The sequence below is a fragment of the Phascolarctos cinereus genome, unplaced genomic scaffold (genome assembly GCF_003287225.1).
Source record: "Phascolarctos cinereus isolate Bilbo 61053 unplaced genomic scaffold, phaCin_HiC Scaffold_3;HRSCAF=262, whole genome shotgun sequence".
Taxonomy (NCBI): Eukaryota; Metazoa; Chordata; class Mammalia; order Diprotodontia; family Phascolarctidae; genus Phascolarctos; species Phascolarctos cinereus.
In genome coordinates, this window is record NW_027555736.1 from 68770686 (window position 1) to 68776402 (window position 5717).

A 5717-nucleotide genomic window follows, 5' to 3' on the forward strand; every position below is an offset into this window, starting at 1 on the left:
CCAGCTGTGTGACCATGGGTAAGTCACAACCCCATTGCCTTACCAAAAGAAAAAAAAAGAAAAAGAAAGAAAAGAAAAGTACGCTTACTCCTTACCACACAGATTGAATTTCATCTTGTTCTTCCTCACTCTGATGCTGGCAACTTCTCTTTAAGCTCTCCTCTTGCCACACAAAGATATTTAAAGTATGTGGCATAATCTTCCCCCTCTACATCACAGAGTCGTTTTGGGGCTTAATAGGAACGCAACTTATTCTGTGTCTGGAAGGAAAGGAGATATACAGCTACCTACTCTATTCCTAGAAGGCTTTAGAGAAAAGAGTAATGTTAAAAATAAACAGCCCTTCTTGAAATGGGTGGGGAGGATGAGCACATTCAACAAGAGATATCCAAGGTGACATTATAAAGACTTGTTGCAAAGAAAAGCAATGGTGCATAATGCTCAATCTTCCCTGACCGAAAGGTCGATTATTAGCTCAAATTTAATCATTTTGTTTTCCCTCATACAGGGCTACTGTAGCAAGCCTTGGGTCTCTGGTTAGAAAGGCCCAAGCTAAAATCTCACTTCTGACAGTAGCTTGCAACCATCATTACAAAAAAATCACTTAATCTCTTTCAGCCTCAGTTTCCTCCTCTGCAAAAACACAGTAACAATGCAAATTTTATTTCCATTTTACAATTAAGTAAACCAAGGCTCAGAGGGGTAGAGGGACTTAGCCATAGTCACATAGCTGGTAAATGCCAGATCCAGGACTCAAAATCAGGTTTCCCATTTCAAGGTACACTGTTTTAAAAACTGCATGAAACTTACTTTCTCTGGATTTGGAGTAAAGACACTTGAATTCTAGTTCTGGCTCTACCATTCATTTAGACAAGTCACTTAATATTTCCAGGACCTTGTTTGCCTCCATTTCCTTACCTGTAAAATGAGCTGGAGAAGGAAATGACAAACCACTCCAGTATCTTTGCCAAGAAAACCCCAAATAGGGTCATGAAGAATCAGACAAGACTGAAAAGACTGAACAACCACAACAAATATGACCAAAATCAATGCAACTAATATAAGAATGGAGGGAATCAATAGAGAAAGACTCCTTATATCAAATCTCTGATAAAGGTCTGATATCTGAGATACACAGGAAATTGGTACAAATATATAAGACTAAGGATCACAGAATCCAAGAATTGGAAGGAGCCTCGATGGCTCTCTTATCCAAACCACACATGAAAAGAATACCCACTTTAACATACATGACAGAGGGTCATGCAACATCTGCCTAAAGATTTCCAAGGAAGAGAAGCAGCCACCTTTCAAGGCAACACATTCTACCTTTGAGTAGCTCTAGTTGTTAGCAAATTTTTCCTAATATCAAGTCCAACTTGATCTTTTAACAGCTTCCAGTCACCATTTTGGGTTCTGCCCTTTAGAGTCAAATGAATCTAATTCCTACAACACATGATGACCCTTCAAAAACTTAAAGATAGTTGTCATGTCCCCCTGGCCACTGGGGCTTATCTTCTCCAGGCTAAACATGCTAATTTCCTTCAACCATATGCTATAGTCTCAAGGCCCTTCACCATCTTGAGTATTTTCCTCTTGACATTTTCCAGCTTTTCAATATCCTTTTTAAACCATGGGGCCCAGGACTGAACACAACAGGACAAATGAGATCTAATGAGGGCAGAGTCCAGTGAGACTATTACCTCTCTATTCCTGGGAGCTATGTTTCTCCAAACACGGCCCAAGATCAAATTAGCTTTATTGGCTACAGCAGCTCAAAGCTGATTCACATTGACTTTGCTATCCACTAAAACTCCCCAAGTCTTTTTCAGAACAACTGCTGTCTAACCAGCCCTCCTCTGTCTTACAGTGGTGAAGCTGGTTTGTTTTTTTTACCCATGTGTAAGACATTTATTCTATTGAATTTCATCTCATTGGATTCCTCTCAATGTTCTAGGCTGCCAAGATCTAAATCCTATTACTCACTGTGAGCTAACTCTCCCAGTTTTGCAAATTTGATAAGTATGCTATCTGTGCCTTCATTAAAGTCATTGATAAAAATGTTAAATATCTCAGGACCAAGCCAAGACCCCTGGCTATGTTGCCATCTTGACATTGAACGATCAACTACTGCTCTTTGAGTCTAGTCATCTTACAATGCTGAATATAGATAATTCTAATCTCATCTAATCTATATCTCTCCTTCACCAGAACAGTGTGAGACACTTTACTAAAAGTGTTGCTAAAATCTAGGTGAATTATATTTATGTTATTTCCCTCATATATTAGTTTAGTTTTTGTTGTTTTGTTCAGTCACATCCAACTCTCCATGACCCCATTTGGAGTTTTCTTGGCAAAGATACAGGAGTGGTTTGCCATTTCCTTCTCCAGATCATTTGACAGATGAGGAAACTGAGGCAAACAGGGTTACTGCCCAGGGTCACACAGCTAGTAAGAGTCAGAGGCCAGATTTGTACCTGATGAAACCATTTTGACCCTTTGTAATCATACCTTCCTTTATAAATATTTGCCCACATTCCCTTTAATGATCCATTCTACAATTGTCCAGGGAGTCAAATTCAAGCTCACTGGCCTACTGTTTGCAGACCCTCTTCACTTTTTTTGAAAATAAAGATAATATTCACCCTTCTCCAATCCCCTGGTACCTTCTCCTGTTTTTCACTCTTTCCAACATCACTAACAAAGCCACACCAATCACATCTGCCAGTTCTTTGATTACTGGAGGATAAAATTAACCTTAATCAGGTGACTTGAATTCATCAAGGGACTAAGTACCCTCTTACTGCCTACTTATCTTGGACTTCAACTTCCTATTCCTCATTTTTATTTATTATATCCAATACAAAGGTCATTTTTCTTGACAGAGAAAATGGAAGCAAAATAGAAGCAAGGCTAGGTCTACCCTTCTCTTTATTGTCAGTTATCATTATCCAATCCTCTCCCAAAGATCCTAGCCCTTCTTTGATTCTCTTTTTAATCCCAATATAACTTTTTAGAAATCCATTTTGCTGCCTTTCCCTTTCCTGACTCAACTCATTCTGAATTTTAGCATTCCTAACACCTTTTTTTTTTTTTGGCAGGAGATGGGAAGCCAATGGGGAAGGAGGTATGGATCATGCCACCCTTTTGATTCATCCTTGGCTACCTAGTGTTGCTTCCATATTTTATATATTTCTTTTAAAAGTAAGTTGGTTAGTGGGTTTCCTGTTATCCAACTAGGTTCCTGTAGGCAAATCTCATTTTTCCTTCTCATTGGAATTTTTTTCCTTTTATGTCTTCAGAATTTCATCCATAAGCATATTTTATTGCCTATGCTGACTTTTCTTAAAGCATTCTGGTCCATGAGATCCTACTTATCTTTCATCTAAACCAGGGGTGGGGAACCTGCAGCCTTCAGGCCAAGTCTGGCCCTCTAGTTCCTCAAGTGTGGCCCTTTGACTGAATACAAACTTCACAGAACAACTCCCATGGCCTAGAGGCCAGACTAAACCCTTTGAACTCCACTTTCTCCAAATCGAGGGTGAATGTTGGACTATACTAGGATTTCCACTTCTCTATCACAAACTCTAAAAATAAGTGGTTAGTTCATCCCAGGCTTCCCATCACTTACACTACAGCAACCAGTTTCTCCCTGTGAGAATCAGATGAATAGCTCTCAACTATTAATAACTACAGAAAAGATTGATCCAAATCACTGATGAAAAGATAACTGCAAATCAAAACAATTCTGAGATTTCACCTCATACCTAGCAATCAATTGGGCAAAGATGACAAAATATAAGGGGGCTGTGATATGATAGGTGCATTAATACATTATTGGGATGGAGGTATGGATTGATTTACAGGAGAGAGAAATTTGGAATTATACTAAAAAAAAGTAATTAACATGTCTATACCCTTTTTCTCTTTGATCTCATTGCTAGGCATATACCCTTATGAGGACAAAAAAAAAAAGGTTCCATATACACCAAAATATTGATGGCAGCCCCTTTTGTTGTACTGAAGACCTGGAAGCAAAGTAGATGCCCATTGACAAAGAGATGACTAAACAAATTGTAGTGCGTAAGTATAATTGAATATTATGTCCCTAAAATAAAAAAATACAAAGAATTCACAGAAGTATAGGAAGACTCACATGAACTGATTCAGAATGAAATAAGCATACCCAATGCCTGTGACAATGAAAATGGAAAGAACAATAAGAAAAATGGATGTTGTGTATTTATAATAGCTCAACTCGGTCTCAGAGAAGAAACTAGAAAAAGTACCTCCCTTCCTTCTTTGCAAAGGTGAGAGACTGTGAGTGTGGAATATTCCATACAGATTCAGAGATGGTTGTTGTTGTGTTGGTTGGTTTTGCTAAACTGCTTTTTTTCTCTTTTTGTCTTAGTCTTTGTTAGAAGGGGTGGCTTATTTAGGAGGAGTGGGGGAGTGATCCATTTGTAAATGTAAATGTAAAATATAAAACTTTTTTAATAAGAAGTTATATATAATGAATATATGCATGCTACAGCAGAAAGAGTGCTGGATTTGAAATCGGAGCGTTTGAATCCTAGTTCTGCTCCGAATTAACTATCTGATCTTGGGAAAATCATGCCTTGGGACTGTTTCCTCAGCTACAAAATAAGCAAATTAGACTAGATAACCTCGGAGGTGCCTTCTGGTCTTAAATCTCTGCTCCTCTAATTTCTAAGGCTGCTTCTGTCTTTAGCATTCTGGGATTCTGTTTCAATGGAGCAGACACAGACTAAGCCTCAACACAGCTTCCTTCTGTTCCTTCTACTTTTTTTTCAGGAGTAGCAGAGCGGTTTAAAGCGATTGTTCCTTCACTTCCACTTCTCTGCATCCTTAGCTGGAGGCCACAGTTCTTACATAAATGGAAGCAATACCTGTTGGGCATCAAGCATCAAATTAAATGTAATGATTGTTCTAGCTAGGAACTGGCTAATTAGTCTGGTGACATTTTCGAGAGGATGAAACATCACCACCAACCAACCTGAAGCCACTAACTTCCCAGCCTTATTTCCCTGCTCCAGGCTCACAGGCTTTATCGCCTGTAGCTCCAGTCAGGTGAAATCTATTGTCATTTAAATTTCTCCCTGCCCCTTTATTTTTGAGAGTTTTATCTCTGTGTGGGGCTTTTGTAGCTTTTCTGAGCCCTTCAGCATTGTGGAGTGAATGTTTGTCTGTGGTTTGATTGACGGGACATGACCAGATTGTAGCTCGCCACCTGCCTCTCGGCGCTTCACTTGATAATGGCTGTTGAAAGAATTCACAAATCCAGTCCATTCAGTGCTCCTGGGTAAGGTGGGCAGGGAAGGGACAAAAGAGACCACATGTGCACTGGAGCCAGATGAATAGCTCTAACCTGATCAGAAAGAGTTTCTCATTTGAATGTGTGAATAGCTTATTGTCATGCTACATGAGGAAAGGGAGAGCATGACTTAGGTTGCCTTCTCTATGTTGTCCTGGATCTTTATCATCCAAGCACAATGTGCCCCTTTGAGGGGCAGGCAATGGAAATCATCAGGAAATATGCTGAATGGTACAAGTATAATTGATCACATTCCTTCTTCAGGCTTCTGGTCCTGCCTAATTAAAACTTTTGTTAGGCATATATATTTGGATCAATAACGATGTCATTTTGATCCTCTTCAAGAATGAAAGACAACAACCAACCTATATTTAAATCTAAA